Source organism: Aythya ferina (assembly GCF_964211825.1).
Source record: "Aythya ferina genome assembly, chromosome: Z".
NCBI lineage: Eukaryota > Metazoa > Chordata > Aves > Anseriformes > Anatidae > Aythya > Aythya ferina.
The window spans coordinates 1,537,121-1,559,645 of NC_140299.1; the positions used below are offsets into that span (position 1 = coordinate 1,537,121).

Here is a 22,525-nt window from a genome sequence, read left to right on the forward strand (position 1 = left end):
TCCAAACCTTTGGTCTGGGAAAAGCAGAAACTAAGTAGGGTGTTTCAGCACCCGATTTATTAGGTAATCGCATCGAAGTGGGATAAAGCAAGAAGGAAAGAAACATTTTTTTACCTAGAAAAGTGTTCTGTCTACAAGCAAAATCCAGAAATGAATAAACTGAAGGCTCAAGCAGTAGAATTCATTTTTAGAAGAGCACCTTTTGGAGCATTTAAGGGTTTGGTTGTTGCCCACCAAGTCCATATGAAAGCCGGCCAACCAAATTTTCATCATTGGTATCAAACCAAAAGCATTTTTTTTCCATTATTACAAGCTTCTTTTGGACCAACACCCATGCAGATACTGTAAACTCTATTAGTAGCATTAATCTACTGTGAGATCATTAACGGTGGTTTATTACCTAACCAGCTTATGAAGAATAGCTTTCTGTGAAAAGCACGACACTCACTAAATACCGGCACAGCGTTTCCTTATACTGTCCCTAAATTGTTTTTTTAAGAGCAATTAATACCGTTATTATTAATAACAAATATTATTACCCCTTACTTATGGAGATCAATCCCAAACCGGAGGGAATTAAGAAATTTCCCAGGGGCATTTCCAGAGTAATGAGGTGTTGGAAGAAAGTATTAAGCCCTAGCCTCAGCTCTTTTGGCTGCGAAGTTGCGATCCATTATTTGCACTGAGATTGTGTTTAGTGTCCTTAGTCATGGGCCACTGCTCTAAATAATGTGCAAACACAAGACTAAAGTATAATCTGTGTACATTTATAGGAGAAAGAGACACAACTACTTCGCTGCACGGTCAGAGCGAGGAGATTTGGGCTTCTGGTCTGTTCCGTATGTTGACTCGTGTCTTGGAAGCGCATTGGCTTCTAATGAGCTGTTGGGTAAACATCTCTAGAGAAGTATCAAGGGCAAGATCTGGGGAAAAAAAAAGATACAGAGAAACCTGCAAGGCTTTTTCGGTGGAATTTTTGTGCTTAGATTCAGAAAACTGCCCTGTTATTAGCAATTTTGGCATCTAAGACCTTGTAGAAACCCTCAAGTTCCCCTACAAACCACCCCAGTATGCAATTCCTCCATCGAGGAGCCATCCTCATGGCAAAGCACAGCAGTCTTTCACCAAAGTCTCTTCCACCAAAGGTGGTTTGGCGTTCAGAAACTTGAGCTACAATCAGCCCAAGTCTTGACATTTCGGTGACTCTACACATGATGGGTGTCTAAGCTCCCCCGGTAGAAAACGGGGAGATGATGGAGCCTAAAAAGCTACTCAAACCATGAAAAGGCATCTACCTTTAAAACTTCTGAATAAATATCTTAAATCTGGAGGTGAATCCATAACCACCTCATGCACATGGATGCTGTGGTGGCTGACCTGCCAGGTGCCCGTTTAAATAGTAGGAAAAAAATTAGGGGAAAAGCAGCAAGATTGGGACTATAGCTCTAGCCCACCGAGTACTTATTTTACTTTGGCTTTCAGTAAACTCTGTAGAGCTATCACTGACAAAAGCAATTTCCCTTTTATCGTTGCTAGCAGTGAATAGTAAACATATATTGTACAATATAGGAAGACATATAACCTGGAATTATCTCAGCAAGCAATATCTGAAATCCTTCAGTCTTTCATGTGACTACACAAGATCAATCCACCACTGCTTAAACCATCTACATCCCAGTTTGACAGGGGCTGATTTTAGCCCGATGTGCTTTGAATTAACTCCTTATGAGGTACATCTCTCTCTGCTCTCATGGCAGTGTGAACAATCACCTATCTCTGTACAAAGCGAGCACGAAATCAGACTGCTCCCATTCATTTTCCACAGGTGCAAATGACTCAAGAACCTACAGAGAAGGCCTGAATATAGCCCAATAGGCTCTGATTTCCGTGTTTCCTTTACGAAGCCACATGAAGCATCTCAAATTATGAACCAAATCTCCCACTATTTTTAATCCAGAATCAGCTGTGAGTATTGTGACCTTATTATTACTTTGCCAGTAGGATGCATGCTTGCACTGGGTCCTACTGGTAACATCTTGAAAAAGCAAACATTTTTAGAGACTGTAGAAATGGAGGTTCTTGCTTACAGCTTTTAGTGTTGAAAATAGATCAATTATAAAACACGTTTTCACAGTTTTTGGTTTTAAATAGACGTGGACACGTCTGCATACAGGTAGGGAGAAGTCCTGGCAGAAGCATCCTTCTCCCCTTAAAATGGTGTCTTTAGAGACCAGCAAAAGCTTTTGGGGGATGCACAAGAAGAGATGATGAATGAATGGCAAAAAGCTTTAAAATCATATCCCACAATGGATTTGGTATCAAAAAGATGTAACGTCATTACTGCCAAGCAAAGGTGGGAATAGGTGATGTGAGTTTATTCACGAGCTTCTCCTGGTAAGAGACATGGGTGCAAATCCTATAAATCCAAGAATGAATGAATGAATGAATGAATGAACGAACGAATAAATAAATAAATGATTTCACTGCAGTGCTTCTGGGACCTTTATGTAGTGCTACATCCCAGGCCTCAGCCTAGTTTTTATATCTCTGTACCAAAAAGACTTGTTTGCCTCTCTTGCAAAACTACCAAATTGAAAGAAAAAAAGAGAAAAACAATTGTTTCAGAAGAAAAATAAGCTGAAAAGTGGCTGTGTGTTCAGAAACTGTTGGTCTTGTTTTTCAGCTGCCAATTACGACTTTGATCTAAAAATTATCCTGGTAATCTGCACCGAGGACCAAGTCCTGAACTACTTAAGGTGAATTTGACTTTTCTGCTCTTAAAGCAATCAAAATTTGCATGCTTTTAATTACTCATGTTTAATTCACATACAAAATCGGAGTCTGTTACACATATGCCATATTGCCACACCCCTGCCTTAACAAATATAATCATTTTTCAGGTCATAAATTAATACACAGAGAGATTAGCAAGCTGAGCTATGTACAGGATCTGCCTATACCTCACAGCAAGTGGTTAATTCTCATGATGCTATCCATTTAGCAATTTTTTTTTAATTGCAACCTTAGCTAAGCCAAGACTTTTGCAGTCACTTGCCACTGATTTAACACTTGCAGTATGCTAAAATAAGAACACGCACTATAGGCTATCCATACTTTTAAAACGCTGTCAATTAGAGCTTGTTGGTAAGATTTGAAACTCGATATTTTTTTCAGGAAAAGCGAGAAACCTACCGCACTTAAACCCTTCAACTTCCTGCTGCAAATCACACTTTCCTTAAACAGGCCATGTACCCTGGTGCCAAAATACGACTTTTCAAGACATCCAATGGAAGTTTTCAGCCAAAGAGGCTACATCAAAATATCTGTCATGCTTTCTAACAGCTTTTTCAATTCATCGGTTTGCTATTTTCAATACAGATATGAAGGGTTTATATACATATATTTATTTCCATTTAAAAAGACAACATTTTTGCTGAATGCATTTAAGCATAAACAGAACGTTCATGTTTTATGTTAAGCACTTCATTTCAGGGCAGCGAGATGTTTTATTCATGCAAAAATATAAACTTTCGGACTAATTCAAGTCTCCTCCCAACAGCTTCCTTGTGTTTAGCACTTTCAGTCGGTTATTCATACAGCATGAATTGCAAGTGTAAGAACATAAAACTCTTTTCATCCTCAGGATTAAATGGAAAAGTTATTTATGGGGAATTTTAATGCCACAAATAACATCAAACCTGTCCTTATGGTCTAGTGGTGCTCGGTACAGCCCAGTCAATATAATCTTTTGTGGCACTCTTGCACTGAGGGAATTCATTATTTTTATTCCATTTATTTTATTTTATATTTATACCCCTCTGACCCATCTTTCACAGTTTTCTCTATGGAAGTTGTAAGTTATGTCTGAGAAAAACCTCCCTGCAGGAGTATCTGTAACCACAGAGATGCTGTGGATGTAACACCTAGGAACGGAAAAAGTGAGGCGTTCTTCCACTGAAATTGGCTTACATAAGAAGATCTGTAATAGATACCAATTCGGGGAGAGTCATCATCTTTTAGAACACAGACACTTTGGAAAGAATTGTTCCCATTTCACTTTCCAGAATATGCCCGTTTATTTTAATGGGACCGCGCCATTAAATCACGTCAGTGCAGGCAGCTGCGGAAGTTTAGGGGCTGACAACAATTTCTGGACAAAGCCTCTGAGGCAGTTCCTGAGCCACGGCTGGGATTAAAACCAGTTCTTAATTTCTCTTCTTCCTCCAAAAAAAAAAAAAAAAAAAAAAAAAAAATCAATATTCATTTACATCAAGGAAAGAAATAGAATGACTCTAAACAAAAACAGCAATCGCGGCTGTAGAGCATGAGTTGCCTAATTTTCCTTTGCACCAGTTACCAGACAAACAGGAATTTGTATTAAATTGGTAACACATCACTAATTGTTTCTAATTAAACAGGCTGCACCCAGAGCTGCAGATGAGAGGAGACAGAGTTTTGCACCATTTTATCCCAGGGAGATTTATCTGGATGAACTCAACGTCAACGCAACCCCCGGTGGGTTAGGACAGCAACCAGGATCTGAGAGGGGAAGGCAAGGAAAAATTGCCATTTCATATGGATGATCACATCTAAATCCCAGTGCTAACCTCTATCAGGAGGATGTTCCCTGGGAAAGCCCTGGGACACAGATCTGGGAGCTCTCATTGCCACAGATTAAGCAACTAAATCACGAAGCGGTGAAGCAGAGAAACACGAACTGCGATGAGTCCCCGTGTTTTGGCCTGCCCATTAAGTAATTAAATTTTGATCTTGCGTCTAACAGCCGGGAGAAAAGCAGGCGTTGAATCGGATGACCTTTAGGGAGATGTGCAAGAGGTATAATTTGCTGTCTCAAATATCTATCAGATCGGACACGTTACCGGTCGCTCATTACTTACGGCTAAACAAAACGCTCTTTTCCGCACAAGCAACTCCTCTATTACCTTTCCTGGGGACCATCTACAAAATTTGGCCTTTCCAGTTTTCATTCAGCTGATTAACCATGCAACATGGTTTCAAAGCATCGCATTCAGCAGCATTTCTTCGGGCTCTGTGTATAAATCTATCCTCCAAAAGCAGGCAGAGCTCGCGTTTGCCCAGCTCGTACGTGACCGCACGCATCTCCGTTGGATTTGTTCACACACGTTGGGTTTTACCAACGACACCGAGCACACGCCGGAGCGTCAGGGTACATCAGCATATGCTTCAAAATTTTCAGCCCATCTGCAGTGATGCTGATTTCCCAACTAAAAGATCTGTCCTCGCTGCCATACAAACTTCCTCCCTTCTGGCTTCTCGCGCAGCTCTTCATTATCGCTCGGTGCCGTAACGATGTTCTTCGAAGCAAGTCATGCAGTACTAATTTTTATTATGCCTCTTTTATGACATTACGAACCTCGCTATAAATCACCGAGGTTCATGGGTGTCAACAACGCCGGGTGGTGCTGTAAGGGGAGCTCTCTCCTGACTCAGCATCTCCCAGGATCAGCCCAGCGGCGCTTTCGAAGCAGCGTGTTGAAAATGGAAAATAGTTAGAGGCTTAGGAGACGTCGAGAATTGCATCCTATAATCATGTTGGAAGCCTCTCCGTGCCCCTGACACTACGTGAGGGCAAGGGGAGGGCTGGGGACGTTAGAGGAGGATGCTACCAACTCCTCTCTGACATACAACCCCCATTTCACTGCCCTTTACAAAGCTTTGGGGTAAATTCCGCCAACAACAGCACACAGCACAAGCCCATTGCTCATACATCCTAGACCTACTGGAATTTCACTCACATCAGGTTTGTCAGTGCTACAGAAGGGAGCTTTTAATGAGATGAGATTGAGTAGGGATGTGCTGAAGATCCTCAGGATCCTCTTCTTCCATGGGAGAGAAACTCCTTTCCTCTTACAGACTATAAAACTGCTATTCATGTGCACAAGAAAAAAAAAAAGTCAAAAAAATCAGTCTTAATGGCTGCTTACGTAGTCAACAGATCTTATTAACTAACTGACACTGTGCACAAATATAATAAATATTTTAAAAATCCAGGGCTGGGATCAGCTCGGTTGTTCTGTTGCTCTCCCCCTGGGTGCCGTGAGGGCATCACGGTGCGGGTGACATCTGTCATCACCAATTAGTCACCGGGAAAAATGAGGGGGGGGGCTGTTGATTGCAAGCAATTCAATCACCCGCGAACGCTCCCCCAGGAGCCGCTGGTCAGTTCATCTAGTCTCCGAGCCACCGAACGATAGCTGCCGCCCACAGAAAAAGCAGAAAGAAAGCAAAGGGTTTGAAGGCAGCCGAGGGACTCGGAAGGCATTTCGTGGTCAAATACCGACGGTGCTAAACGGCAAACATAAATGGAGCCATCATCTATGGTACTCAACATGCAGCAAGGGACTAGGAGCGTGTTCATTATTTTTGCAAGTGAACTCAGCACTGCAGTGGTTATTTCTAGGAAGGACTGGGCCAAAGGCTCGAAGGTCGGCTATTTTATTTATTGTATTTTGGCAAAAGTTTAACTGGCTTTAAAACCGAGCCCTGAGCAATTCACGAATTTAATATAAAGTTGAATAATACTTTTAGCTGAAGACCAAAAATGAAAAGGGGAGAATTTTGAAAGCACGAGAACATTTCAGTCATTTTGAGAAAGAAGCAGTTCTTTTAGGAAGTGTTCTGGTATAGCTTTCTCATCTTCGATTTCAAAATATCTTGCCATTTTCAAAGGAAGGTGGCATAACTTTAATTATATTTGAGCCAAAATTGCCCCCGTGGGCCAAAATTGCACCCCAAAGCAGTGTGAGCATGGAGCACCTCCTGGTGGACCATAATGTGCTGCTGAATTTGAAGTTTGCGTACTCTGATTTTGGAGACTTTCCAGGGAGGCAGACTACGTACTCACACCTTGAGTTGTCGATCTTCAAGCCCCATCTCTAAATCTCTCGTTTAGCCCAAGTTTTCTTCACAGAGGCACGTGGCCATCCAAGTCCAACATTATGACCGATGAGACCTTCAAGGTCTTCAGTCAAATTTTATGTAAGCTTATAAGAAAGATCTCTGAACTACACTGACCTACCCCACTCCATAAGGCTTTGCTGATGGATGGACACAAGACTTCAAGTTTTGATGTCAAGTCACTTGAAGCTTCAGCACACGCCTGGCTGCTCTTCCAGGGATGGAAGCCCCTCACCAAACCCAGCCCAGGCTGATGGCAGGATTTAAACATCTGCTGATGCCTTCAATATTTGGGCCAAACCCTTTGCTTTCAGAAAAAAAAAAAAAAATGGGACCAAACAGGTCCCATGTGGCAAGGAGGTACTTTATAACTGATTTAATAATAATAATTCCAAGGCAAGATTCAGAGCTAAGAATCCTACAAAAAAAAAGCAACAAACTGCTTCAGCATCGCTTTTTTTCTCTGTAGCATTTCCCTTAATTTGGCTAACCGAGGTACTTGCTCTGTATTTCAGTTCTTATGTTTTGGATTCCTAGGAACCTAATTTTTCTCAAACATGATACAATAAATTAGCCATTTTCTGTAGCTCAGGCTTCCACCAGGCACATTAGCCTTTTATAATTCCTAATTTTTATTATCGTTATTCAGCTCTCAGTGTTACTCAAAGGTTTAGCAGAAGGCGGCATATGTTTCCTTATTTGCTCGGTGGATTATTTATCAAAACTAATGACAGTAGCATGAATTTGGGGGGCAGCCACGCATAGCTAATGGGGATGCTTTCAAGGCGAGACTTTCTGCACCTTTCCTCCTCATCTGAGAAGTGAAGAATTATAAGCTAAGTGCCTACACGGTTGTGCAGCAGTTCGTATTTTCTGGTAATGAGCACAAGAGGAAAGAGCTTCTTCTCTGAAGAACTTCTCTAAAATCCCCACAAGTAGTCTTCCCAATTGACGCACCTCCACCGGCAGCAAAACCGTGGCATCATGTTGTGGTTGCTGGCAGCTCGCGAGCTCCAAAAAATCCAAGTGAGCATCCTTGCTGGTACACGATGGGAACAGTTTCAAGGCAACAAGCCCATTCCCAGAGCAATTAGCAAACCTGAGATCATCGGGACCAGCCTGGGATTCTGTGAGCTGCAAAAATTGGCCTCTTCTACCTCTTGGCTAGGCGAAAACTAAGATAACTCACTCGTTAGTTCATCTTTGGTCTTCATTGAGACAGTATTTGTCTGAAAGGGAGCCAGCTCTGACCTGCACCAAAACCATCTGAATTTCAATCAGATAGCCCAAGGCGGTGATGGAAAAAGAAGAAAAACGGCTGTGTAACAAACCCTTTTTGCCTGGCTTATGGGTGCCCATTTCCAAAGATGACAGAAACGTCTGACTCCACGTTTCCTGGAATGCAGAAAGCGAGATTTTAAATAATCTGGATCAGCCCACACCAGGTCGAAAGAGCTAACGGTATACCTCATAACCCCAAAGGTTTGGGGCCAAAAGCACCACCTGGTCCTTCTCCTCACGCAGAAATTTCCTACAGTTTCCAGAGCTAGGAGCAGGGCTGGGGGGAGATGGGAAGGGTGAGGTCTGTTGTGTTGGGGGGAAGAGGGAGCCAGAAAATAATTCCATTTCCATCGGAAATTATTCATAGCAAAACAGCTTTACTATAAATGTGAAAAAAAAAAAAAAAAAAGAAAAAGAAAATAAAAAGTCCTGCTCCTGGCTTACGCTTACCCAAAGCATCCTCTCTGTTAAAGGCACGTCTAAGGCACCAGATCCAGCATTTCTTTCCCCAAAACCCACACTGATGCAATGCACATAGGTGGAGACAGGCAGAAGGAGGAAGACAGAAGGACAGCCCCGCAGAGGTGCCAGCACTGCTGTGCTCCAGCATGTAACAGCCACCGAAGCAGTCGGTGTCCCGGTGAGGGGACCCAACCAGGACTCAAAGGACAGATGGATACCAGGAAGGCAAAACACCAAAGGGCTTCTTGTCATCTGCCTTCCGCGGTCCATCAGCCTTGAGAAGTGAACTTGCAGCGGCTGCTACACTGCAGAGATGAACACTGACCCTAACTGGTCCTGAGTATGGACTGAACTCAATTTATCTATCGATTTAGGGCTTTAGGAGCAATTTCCGTACTCCTGCAACCAAGGTTTTCAGTCCTAGATCAAAGCCTGCGCGAGACCATCTTCCACGGCAGTTTTTACCATTTTATATTTTTAAGGAAAGAAAACAATAGCTATGCTATCTGCCCGTCCTTTAAAGCCTCTGTGGCATCCGTCATCTTGTGGCCAATTCTAACCGAAATCCACACAAGATTATGGAGCTCAAAAAAAAATGAAATATCAAGGATTTAATCAAAGTCGATGCCTGGATGTGGTGTCCCAGGCTTCAAAGGGAATTCAGTGACTCTCTTCTGCCTTATGTATGGGTTTGGCCAACGTCAGCCTTGCATCAAGTACCCAAAATGTGCTCACGTAGCTGCCTCTGCTCTGGGGGCAGACAATTGATGGCTATTACTGCATTTCTTCATGGTGGGGCATGAAATTTAGGGGATGAGGGGTCAGGAAAGGACCCCAGTGGGGATTATTGCAGGTCTAAGGCATGAACCTGAAGGATGCAAGTCTGTAGGAAAGCAGGCTTCATCAGCTACATCGCCCCCAGAGCAATCACTCCAAAGAAAATTAGTAATTAAGAGGATTCCCAGCCAGAGAATTCATACCTACAATCTCTAATAAACCCATTAGAAAGCTCGGTGGCAGATCACAGGAATCAAAGTCGGAGATGGCAGGGTTGTGTCCTTCCTAAAAACCATCTCCCCACCTAAGCCAGGCGGAAAAGCAGCAATCGGATGGGTTGAATACTAATTCCGAGACCATTATCAGAGTAGAAAGCACTGAAGAAAAAAAAAACACACACACACATATTTCTTCAGATACGTTTTCTCTATAATATTGAATTTATAGATAAAAGCAAGCAAGCAGCAGAACTAATCTGTGCATTAATGAAACTCACCGTGCCCTGCTAGAAGAGTGGTTACTCTGAGACAACAGGATATTTATAGCCGTGTGCAGTGATACTAATAGTTTTGTTAACATTATCTACTTTGCCATAGACTTAAAAAGAATTAGACATAATGGTGGTAGTTACAGTAGCATCTTAAAAATTGCTGGCTTTCTACCATTCTAATTCCCTCTTCAATCACCTGTAATTTCCAACCTTCTCCTCACCTATTAGATCGCAATTTCTCAGCAGAGAACCACCCACCAGCATTTGGTGAGGGGAAGGATACGGGGGATCGAACGGGAGAAATATTTTACTCGGTACAGGGGAAAAAAAAATCATTTTGAAGCTATTTGCTTTACACGGGAGCTAAAATTTGATCTGGAAATAATTCTACTGAATAGCCACACGGGGCATTCAGAGGAAATTCTTTGGGTTAAAGTCATGAATTCTTGCAGAAAAAATTTCCGCAAGAAATTTGGTCCTGCTGCACCCCCGGCTCTCAAAAAAATAAAAATAAAAAAATGGGGAAATTGGGAAAATTGAAGAAAACCCTGAGATACCTGCAATGCCTGGACAGGGTTGACAAATGCTGGGAAGCTGAGCAGCTCTACCATGCTGAGTTAGAGAAGTTTGCCGTTTGGTGCTTTAAGCTGAATCAACAGAATTCTTATCAAATTGACAAATATTAATATATAATTCAGTTTTCTAGTACAGTTAATTTTTTTTTTTTAAGAAGGCGACACAATCCTCTTCCCCCAGCTCTGTTCCTGGGAGAACATAATCACAGCACTTCGGTTTGAAATGTTGCTTGCTTTTTCTCCTTGATAACGTTTGCAAAAAAAAAAAAAAAAAAAAAAAAAAAAAAAAAAAAAACAGTATTTCTTAGAAAAAAAAATATGGAGGACTAAAGAAAAAAATCTTTTTGAAATATTAAATGCAGTTTTATTTTGAACTGAAATGATAAAAAGCTGCTGTGGCTGAGGTTACAGCTCCTCATCATACAAGGAGACAGACTTAAAGGGAGTTTATAATTGTCAGGGAGCTTTAAATAATTGAACAGTAAGACACAGCATGGGAGGGCGTGTTTTTATTGTGTAATAATCTCAGGATTCATTATTCATAATAATTATGATTATTAGTCTTGCAAGTTTTCTACTGCGTCCTTTGAAAATTACAAGACTGATTGTACGAGCTCAGAGAATTTGGAATAACACAGTTAATTTGCTTTTAGTTTATTACATTCCCCTGCATTAAGTTTGGTACCAGAGGGAATAGCCCTCTAACACACAAAAGCAGTGAGAAGAAACTATTTAAAAAAATAGAAAAATTAAGACCTCTAGAGCTGAGTTTCAAACAGCCCGTGTAGGAATGCCTGGGCACCTCCTCGCCCTGAAGCCAAGGGCAAGCTCCTCGTTGCTTTTGAAGGTACAGATTAGGCCCATGTGAATATATAAAGAATTAAAAATTACAGGAAAGCATCTGATGTCGGAGGGATGAATTATGATCGCCTTATTCACACTGAGCTGTGCTTACACCCCGAACGCTTTGATATCAGCGAGGCTCTCCGTGCTCTCCGTTATTATTCAGAGCCAGGCAGAAGTGGTTTTCCTGTCTTGAGAAGAAATTTGAGATAAAAGAGCGAGAGAAACGTTTCTGCATTCGGATGAGCCTGAGACCTTTAGTCGTTTTTCAAGGAAAAAAGGGAGAAGGAGCTGGGGGAGGATGCTTTGATGGACCCCCCCCAAAGCCTACCCATCATGGCACACAACCGGTCTTGGATGCAATGATAACAGGAGACACCGGTGTACATGGGAACCTGCTAAATACAGCATTACAATGGGAAAAGTTGAAACAAGGCAACGGAACAAAACATGATGAAGTCAGTTCTAGCACAAGAAAAGTTTTTTTCCAGCTGAGGTATTTCCAGCTGCAGTTCAGATGACAGAAAAAAATAAATAATTTTTTCCCCACAGCACTTATGAAAGATGATTCACCAAAGATTGCAGTCAGATGTAAACAATCACCAGCCCCCGTCAGCGGAGTTATTTTCCAGCTATTCACTGATGGGAAAATGGAGCTAAATATTTCACCGCCAGCTCTTTTCTAGCACAGGCTGCAAGGAGCCCGAAACAGAACTGTTTGTGCCACCAAAATCTCCAACCTCTCCAAGTAACTCGTTTCCACGGCACAAGCTGGTGCATCAGAGAAGCCATCTGAGCTGTCCACCCATTCATGGACATTTATTTTTAGGCAGGGCTTGAAATTTTAAAGGCTGAAACTTCATTTTGCATCGTGAAAAAGGGCCTGGCACCACGGAGAGGAAACCCGCCCATTTTTCTTCCCCCTGTCTTTCCACAAGCTGCATGGAAATCCTCCGCTTGAATAACTAGGGGAATAATGGACTCTTCTTTACATAAAGATTTCGTACTTCTGAGAAGAGATTTTTTGCTTCTCAAATGATACAAAGGTTTTCATGTTTTATTTACACAGAGAAACAAATTACTCTGAGACTTTAAAGTGGGATGAGGTTGGGGGTTTTTGTTTAGTTTTGTTTGAAGGAGAAAGAAACAACAGAAAACTTCAGAATATCTATTTTTTTTTTTTTTACAGATCTTGCTGAACATACTGAATTCTATGACTCCCTGCAATATAGGGGCTATAATATAAATCAGGAATTTTTATTTGATAAAAATGTAGTTGATAAAGAATACTGGAAGTGCTACTAGCATATAAAGCTATGCTAATGAAAATACGAAACAGCAAGAAAAGTAGTGGAAACAAATCATTTTTTACACACACAAAAAAATAAATAGAAAGAAACACATTTAATGCAGAGAAAGGAAGAAACATTAAAATGAAAAAAAAAAAAAAGCAACAGCCAACTTCCTAAAAACTCATGAGTCCTTGACATTGTGGTGACAAAGATCATCACGGTATTGGTGATAGGGGTGATATTGTCCACAAAGAGTATGGCCATGTAAGCATGAATATCAAAAAGCCTCTGTACAAAGACTGGAGGTGAAGGAATAGATGAGGAAAAAATAGAAAAGATCATTCTTCTTGGACCTTCGTACAAAGAGCTGGTAGTTGATTGCTATGCCAAGACCCGAGGAGCTGAAGAACCACAAGATATGTCTTTGGGGTATTCCTGACCCAGACATAAGCTTTTATCGTGTGTTATAATAAAAAAATATACCACGTTGTGCTCAGAAATGTCAGGTGAGCAGCTAGTAACCTTCAGGAGCAGACAAGTTGTCTCGTTGAACTGGGAGCCTGCAAAAATAAAGGCAAGGAGCACGCACCAGAGATGAGATGCTCCACTGGAAGTCATCTCCTGGGAAAGGGCCGTGTCTGTCGGCTTCAGGCAGTAAGTAGCCTTAGGAAATTGGAATTGGGTTCTCTGAAAATAGCACTGCTTGAAAGAGAGGAATAGATCTGATCTTGGATGGTGAGGAAGACACTAGCCCTGAAGCTTCCTTAAGACAGGGAAGAGTGGGAGGAAAAATGTCAAATAACGAGAGAAAATTCCATCTTGGTGGCTATTACAGGCATGGAAGATCACCCCCTGGAGCATGAGGAAGCTCCTAAGGCTTGAGAAATCTTCCCAAAACCAAAGTTTCCCATCAGAAAAGAAATTTTATGAAATCAAAACCTAAGCACAGAAGCCATTTCATGTGTTTGTCCTTCAAGGCCTGCTGAGGTACTCCCCACCACAAGGCCTTGTGAAGACCCGTAACTTCGGCAGGAGCTGGCTCTCTGGGGAACACACGACGGTGCTGGCAAACATTTGCTCTTCTCCCACGTGTTAACCGTCTTCTACAGAGCAGAAAACAGCCAGTTTCTCATTAGAAGAGGTAGCGTTTTCCAACAGGGCACTGCCAAGGTTTGAAACACACCCTACCAAGTGGTGCCGTTAATGCACACTTGGCTGAAAGTCATCAAACCCACATGAAGATGACTATATTATGCTTTGTAAATATCACCAAGGGCATAGGACAACGCAAACTCTATACTCACTGTGTTTTTTATTGCAGTTCTGAAGCAGTCGGGTTCACAGAAAGCCTAACGCCACGTTGCAAAGGGCCTAATCCTACAAAAACCTCAACCTACTCAAAGCTCTATAGAGTTGCATTACCACAATGTCCCTGTCTGCAGAAAACAGTACAGGTGAGGGGAGCTCTAGCTTTTTTTTTTTTTGCCAGTTCTGGCAAATTATTAGACACGAACTGGGGAGGTGAAGGGCCAGCGAGCTGAGGAATAGCGAGCAATCCGCATACGGGGTAAAAAACCCTAAACCATCATACTGGTCACAGGCAGAGCAAGGACCAGACAGAAGAGAGAGATGGATAAAAAATAAGCAATGAATTCTCCAACGGCACAAAAAGAGAGGCATAAAGCATGGTTTTGCATTTCCCTTGTCAGCATGGACGCATCCTGAGAGCTGAATAGGGTCCAGATTTACCGTCAGTCCCACCAAGCCCAGCTCAAATTTGCCTTGGATACCATTTGTTACCCTCAGGTAAGTCATAGTGGCCTGCATTCAGCTCTCTTGAGGATAAGAATGTAAAATATTTGCTCCTTTTTCCTTAGGAATGGAAATGCAGGAGAGAATAACACCTGCATCCGCAGAGCTGCAACTGGCTGGGTTTCTGTGGTGGTCCCTAAATGAAAAGTGAGTGGTTTAAATTCATATATTCAAATAAAGTTAAAGAAGAAAAAAAAAGAAAAAAAAAAAAAGAAGAAGTCTGGCTAAATGCAAAACACTCCTTTAAACAGTATACCATTTTCTGCTTTACAGATTGTGCTTTCTTTCTCGGGTCATTGGGGTAATGTAAGAAATGGCAGGCAGACAAACTGCCTCCGGCACAACTCAGGAGTACACCAAAGAGTACATTCAAACAGTGGTCACACTAGAATAATTCTCCCAAGGCTGGCAGGATGGTAAAAAAAGCCAAAGCATTAGAATAGAAATTGGCAGGAACTGATAAGAAAATAATCTACCTAGAGCAGAAAAGCCGTTCCATTTTCCAACCCCAAGAAATTCATGCAAAACTGGGAAGACAAAGCAAAAACCCGCTGCCCTCTACCACCCCAGGGCTGGGAATGAGGACGTACAACTCGTTGAAAGTGGAAGACGACAGCTTCGATACTCAAATGTAGATGGGATTAACAGGAGTCACGGTGGTTGGGTGGGTGGGTGTGTGCAGGGGGGCTATGGACAGCTTTTTAAGGGTCTGCTTGCAATCCATTTTATATCGAATGTTAGAAAAAAAAAAAAAGAGAAGTAAAGATAATTTATAAGGTTATCAGAAAAAAAAGACAAAATACTATTTTTCTACACTTTCCTAACTCCACGCTCCGTGTGACCAAGCCAGTAAAACACAGACAAAAATGCACATGTGTTTTTAGGTACTTTCACCAAGGAATCTCGACACGGAACGGGATTTTCATGAGTTGGGAAGGAGCAGCTGAGTGCCGGCCGTACACAACAAAACAGCCAAAACCTACCTTTTCTCTGCCCAGCAGAGGTTAGAAACTGGGCAGTATCATGGGAGAGCCGGCTCAGCCTAGCGCTTGCTGATGTCCTAGAGCTGCCATGTCTGATGCTTTAAAAGCTGTTTCCTTCACAACCTCCACTCTTAGGATAATTGCATACACTCAAGCGGTAGGTCAGGGGGGACGCTGTCGTCCCATACGTGCCAAGTTGAAGAAAATTAATTTCATTCCCCAAAGAAAGGAAGCACTGGCAAGATTGACGTTAAACAATATTGATTCTGTGGCACCAGGGTCCTGGAAGCAGAGCCAAAACAAACAAGCCTACTTTGGGATCCAGCATCCATAATGCATCAACCAGCCCGGACGGATCTGAAACGGCTCAGCAGAGGACATGGCTCTTTTCCCTTTTCTTGTTACACCAAAAAAAGAAAAAAAAAAAGAAAAAAAAAAAAAGATGCACAACGCTCCCAGTAAAAAATCAAAATAAGTCATGTGGAGAGCAGAATACAGCCCGATAGTTTTAACGAAAAAGGAAATGCTAGGAAAAGACTCATGCATATCTGATGCTGAGTGAAAGCCAGGGTGTGACTAACATATTGGAAAAATTATTAAAGAGTGTTTTCCTCTTTGTACAGAGACTGCCCCCAGCAAATTCTGTCAAGGTCGCCAAGACCTTGCATTATAGCTTCTGTAGAGGAGCATCTGTCTGCAAACCGACTTGCAAATGTACCTGTGCATCTCCCTGCGTGTATTTTTTTTTTTTTTAATTTAAACATTTAGTAGGATTTATTTGTTTCAATAGTTTCCTTCTGCTAGCATCAGCTCTATCTTCTCCCCCTCCATCACTCGGTAGATTTCCATACTAGAAGAGTTTTCTATAATGGCATCTTCAGCGCCGCATTTAAAAAAATAATAATCATATAGATGAGAGTACCCTACACTTCATTAAACGTGACAATCACATCCCTTCCTAGTGCTGGTCTCACTGAAGGCATCCTGTGTAATTCAGCTACCTACACTCTCTTCAATCTATCAACACGAACAACGAATTTTGTTGTATTGCAGGAAGAGCAACACATGCCTTCTTGCCTCCCCGCCAAGGCTGCTGGAAAGAGAAAAACTTCCCCCCCAACGTGTACCACCCTTCCTCTCCCAAACCCCAAACCACCTGAATGAATTTTAATTCTACTCCCAAGGAAAACAGAAATTTCTACAAATTCAGAATTTTCTTCATTCTTTTGCTGAATGTTTGCCTTTCCCTTTAGAAATAGTAGCGTGAAGTATTCCTCTGGGCTCATTTCATTTGAACGTAATTTCATTTTTGCCAATTAGATGAAAATTAAAATTGAATCAACTCAGTAAAACGTTTTGTGATACTCTCTCACCAGACAGCCATCTATCCTCTTTTTTGGGGCCAACCTAACCAAAATCCCTCAGATTTCAGCATCGCACCCCTGCAGTAACGTAACACTGGACTCACAAAGTACAAGGCTATTTATCTTGGCTTCCCACACAGGAATAACAAAATAGATTAATTTAATTCCTATAGTATACACAGCACTGCGTTTCGATGATTTGGGTCTAGCTGGAAGGTATCTCGGAGAAAGCCAACAAAAGTTGGAGAAAGCCACCCAACGCTGATGGGAGACGTAGCCCCGGTGGTGCAATGGGGAGACATCACAGCATTAGTAATTAATTCATTAATTAACCCTCTTCATAGCACTCACAAAGGTTTGTCTGAAGGCACTGTTTCTCCTCTGTCCTTTTTGCTTTCACCAGATGTTGCCGACTTCCTTATTCCTTTCTTAATCCTTACTCCTTTATTCCTGCGTGCGTTATTTCATAATTGCCTCGAGTTAAAACATACCGTTGGAACAGGCTTAGCTTGCTCCGATGGCCAAATCACGCTGTGTATCCATCTCAAACCCATTTAACTCCGGTGATAAGCAGCTCATATTTATTTTCAGGTCATCACTCTTAGGCATTGAACAGCATCCGTCCCAGTGACAACCTCCACCCAACCCAAGACACCCAACCCAGAGACTATTCCCCTGTCATTAAAGTATCAAGAGCGACTTGATTTTAATCCATTAAACATGTGCTGTATTGACAGTGAATGGTGTTTAGGTTTTTAAGAAGAACACCAGGCAGCTTTTTTCTTTTCCTTCCTAGCACGTCCTCCTTCCCTTCCGAAGCTGACTGCGTCCATGTTAGCAGAAGAAGCTTACTTCTTCAAAATAATTCTTCGTGTCTTGCTTTAAATGATTCATCTTTGGTCTTTCTTAATTCTGTCAAGCCAGCTACTCAACCTGAGGATTTCCTAGCTGATTAATTACGCGGTATCTATTTAATTATGAACTTCGTCTTGCAGTAAGACCACAATCGTACATTCTTTTCCCAATTTCACCCTTTCTTTCCCAGACTCAGAGACCTGTCAGGGTGGGCAAGGAGCCCTGGGTGCCCCCCATCTCCCCTGTCCCAGCAGGGCTCCCAACCCCACTGCCCAACCCTCAACTCTATCTACCAGGACAGCTGTTTGCATGCAAGCAACTGTAGCAGGCTGCCAGGGAGATCCTCGGGGCCCTGCAAACCCTAAATGTCCCCCCCAAAAACCCTCAAATGACCCAGAGAAGCCAAGGGTCCTCATTTATAGAGTGTGAATGGTTCATCTGAGTGTGCAACGGGAATCACGAGAACTGAATGACTAATTTTTAGTCAAGATAAAATTTGTACGATGGAGTAAACCACTCAATATGCAAAAAAAATTGCGTGTGGTTTTGTATAACCATATAAATATGTTATACAGACATTATCCAGATTGAAATAGAAGCAACTGGTGGAGATGTCCGATCTCAGCCTGTTGCACAAGGACATTCAACAAGTCCTGATGCAATAAATGCAAGGCAACATATGATATGGGATAGCCGGGATATCCAAAGACGTTTCTGGCTCACTGCAAAGTCTAAACTTTCACTGAGATGGGAAACCATCGAAAAACAGTCCTGGTGAGGGGCTAAGGAGGCACGTTGGCCAAGATGGTGCAAGGGGAGGAAGGGGAGGGATGGGAGGTGGGGATGGGTGATGGGCACAGCCCGCCCACTTGGTGCCCGGGTCCAAAAGTCAAGTTTCATTGCTCAAGAGCTCAATCCCTGCTACGTACCCATATGAAACTCAAGGCTAAAACGCACTGCTCTCCAGCAGGAGGGCGTATTGTAGCTCATTTCTTAGCCTGTTTAAGTGCAGGGTGATGTGAATACGCTCCCCGTATCGCATTGCCTTTAAAATCCATCTCGTGAAAGCTTCTGGTGTGTCCGTATGCAGCGAGCGCGGCTCCTGGCGATGCATTCTCATCCTTACACCCGACATCTTTTCTTATTAGCCATTCTCCCGGGCTGAATTCGCCCCGTTGCCAAGGCGACCGGCAGGAAGCAAAAAATCTTTCATCTGGGAGGGGACGATGGCGATGGATGAGGGAGTTTGAGCAAGGTCAGGCGTTTACCGCTGAATACAAATCTGTCACGCCTAATAGATGAAGCTCTTTAGTTTCCGAGCTACTCAGGCTGCTCCCAGCATCCAAGGAGAAAATAAAAAGACACTCAAGCATGAATGCCAATCAGCTCGTGCTGGCAACAATGATGTATATACATGTGCCACAGCAGCTGTACCAGGCTTGGCCACGGATGAAAGGAGAAATTAAATAGGTGTCAATAATTAGAGAAGGTCAGGATCTCAATCCCTGAATACTAAATATATTTTAATAACGTTGGCTGGGGAAGCAGAGAAGTTATTAAGCCAGGAGGCTCAAGAGGCCCCGACCCGGAGCACAATGGGATGCGGCGGCGGAAAAGGCGTCACGGGGGAGCGCAGCGGGGCACGGAGAGACCCCAAAAACAATGGGGCACTAAACATGTGCTTAGCAAATGCAGCTCTTGTGCCTGGGCTGGCCAAGCTGCAGACAAGGGGAACAAAGTGAGGGCTGGAGCCGGAGGATTTGCAGAAGCCTGGGCAGGCTGTGCTGAAGGAGAGCAAGAAATTTGGTTTAGAGCAGGCACAAAATAAATGTTTTGGTGGAAAACAGGCAGTGGGCAGGCATCACCCCATTAAACCTTTGCTACAAGGACAGCCTTTGACCTAAAGCCTTGTGTCCAAGGCAGTGAAAAGCTCATTCAAGTGGCCATGTGTTGCTCCAGAGACAGAATAAACCACAGCTTCTCCACCCTGGCCCATAGCCACATCCGAAATCCTCAGCATGGACCGCTCCTGCCCAAACCGTTTCCTCCAAAAGGACATGCTGGAGTAAGGGTTGCACAGCTTAGCACCCAAACCGATTCGTTTTCCCCCATCCCACGCTGAGGATGAACAAAACCAGACAAAATGACTAAGTCCGTGGCTAAACTGAACCCACTTTGGGGGAGAAAGCTGTATTTTGCTTGCTTATCTGCAGATTTCAACAAAAAGCTCCTCCTTGCGTGCTGAAGGCAAGGCTTAATGGGATTTCAATGCTGAAAGCCACGGAGCAACCAGAGCAGTGCAAGCACACAAGATTACATATGCAACATTAAGTTTTAAAATGGCTTTAGATTTCCCTGAAAAAAGCCTGATTTCAAGTTGGCATTGCAAAGAACGCCTTCAACGTGCTAAAAAAATGTCTTAATTTGGGAGTATCAGCAGGTTGGGTTTGTGTTTTGTGGTTTTTTTTTTTACTACTGTAAGGCAATTACACAGGAAGATAGATGTCAGAAAGCCAGCTCAGTACTAAAACCTTGCAAAAACACAAACATAATAAGCCGGATTCTCATCTCGCACATCATAGTTTAATTCCAAACGAGTTGTCCTGATGTTGAGCAGCTTCCCATCCAAAGAAGTCAAGGCAGAAATGAGATGAATTCTTTCTGGTAGACCGGGCTTATGTTGTCACCGAGCTCTGAGAAAGAAGAAAACCAAAAAGTCCTGAAACCAGGTGAAAAAAGGAGCAGGCTCACAGCATCTTTCTTACCCCATTACCACCGTTTTTGGTTTCTTCTTTCACTTCTCAGGGAATTTCACTTCTGTTCATCCATCTGCCCTCAGGCACCAATGGACTCCCGGTAGATGTTCAGCAAAAATCTGCTTTTAGGGACATTTCGTGATAGAGATGCCAGGACTTTTCCCACTCCTGCTTGCATATTTGCAAGCTGGGATCATGTGTCTTCTGTTCTTCTAAATTAAAACCTTCCAGTTCCCTCCGTCTCCTCTTGATGAAGCTCTGATCGTTTCCCTGACTTTCCTGTGAATCTCGGCGCTTCTCCCACCGCAATCTGGCTTTTTCAGCCGAAGCTGTTTTAAGGAAGATTCGTCTTAATTTATGATTTTTAGCTATGTACTTTTATCTGGTCACGGGTAATAGAAATTGGCTTCGCTTTTATTATTTCATCACCTGGCTTGAAAAATGATAACATTTAACAGCTATAACACAGGCAAAGACTTTCCTTTGTGCTTCTGGGCTCCAGGTCTGGGTGGGAACTAAAGGGTGTTCCCTCCAGCCTTGGTGTCCGGGGCCATACCCCAAATATTGCCCATGGCAAAGTACCACCACTGGAGGGGATCTATCAACATCATCCTAATTAAGTTATTAAATTCAGCAGGTTTCATCTGCCTCCCCCTCAGCAATTATTTCCCATACAGAAAAAATGGGCCTGAATCTACATCGTAGGCGACGTAGGGTCGGGCTCTGCACCAGTCCATGCAAACCAGCGTGCCACGGCCCTAAATGCTCTATTTCTTGTAGCGATTTCTTGCACCCATCCTCACCTGATTCCTGGGCTTTTTACCCAATTCCTGTTTCTTTTGTAGCTGCGACAGATGCTTCCAAACTCCTGTCCTTTCTGCCACACCGTGAGATCAGCAAAATGTTGCTTTATTCAACCGAAACCGTCAGTGGAGATGTTTTAAATGACAACAACTGGGAACAGCTGCTGTTACCTGGAGGAAAGATCCTGAGGTTTTGGCAGGGAAAATCCTGCCAACTGTTTCTGGAATGAAACTGTTAATATCTCCGAACAGCTCAGAAATCCACCATAATACACTAAATTACAAACAACGGGGGGAAGAAAACGAGAAACCCGAAAGCGAAAACAAACAAGAAGGTAAACAAAGACTACCTAAGCTTTCTTTAATCCCGCTTTAAAAAAGAATCAGTTATTATGAGCCGCAAAGAAAAGTCTTTGTAATCCTTGTTAGACTCTTCTACAGGGAGCCAGCCGTGCTGTGCAGACACAAAACCCTCCGAGCCACAGCCCCGTGCCAAGGCGGCGAGCGCACGCGCGGCACCGCGGCGCTTCTCTCGGTAGCCTACCTTGGAAAAGTAGCTGACCAAAAGGGGTTTCCAAAATATAAATACCAACCCGGTTGCCTGCCCTTAATTTCAGCAGAATTACTGAGATCAATGCAAGAGGGTTGAAAATTTGATTTCTTTAACATCAGACCAAGGCACGGCTCTTCACCACGGCTCTGCTCCCGCGAGATGGATTCAGTCCCAGGCAGCCGCCGTAAATCAGGAACGTGGCCACCTGAGGTCAATGTGGCTAAGCCAAAATCTATATATGCAGGAGATAATTTAGAGCCTGGAATAGCTGACACTACAATAGTTTGTGTCCAGCACTCCTCAGGCAGGGGATGCTCAGGTCTGGCTGGGAGCGAGGGTCCTGCTTTGCTCCAGTGGACACAGCAAGGGCTCCCGGTGTATGCTAGGGTTTTTGGGGTGCCCAATATAGTGGGAAATAACTGTCTTCCTAAAAATAACCTTTCCCATGCTCAAACTGCATTTTTTTGTGTGTTGTGAATGCTTTTAGAGGCATCCCTTCCCTCTTTGGCGGGGCGTTGGGAAAACAACTGGAGAAACATGTGAATTTCTCGAACCTAATCTTTGCTCTGACTGATGTTTCTCTCCACAGACGGGAGCCCCGTGAATAGGAAATGAAAGGGAGTGGGATCACCTTTCACCCCCAAATCCACAAAGGATTTGGCCACTCCCTTGGGATTATTGGTCCAAATCCCATTAGGCAGAAGGCAGCGGTGCCGTGCGCTGGCTGCGGCTGCGATTCG

At 43.1% G+C, this 22,525-nt stretch overlaps 1 protein-coding gene across 1 annotated transcript in view; it reads right to left on the reverse strand.

Moving 5' to 3' along the window:
- LOC311426607 (netrin receptor DCC-like) overlaps positions 1 to 22,525 on the reverse strand; it is a gene marked incomplete at its 3' end in the record, with an annotated part of 357,717 nt that overhangs the window by 126,795 nt on the left and 208,397 nt on the right. The window lies entirely within an intron of this gene.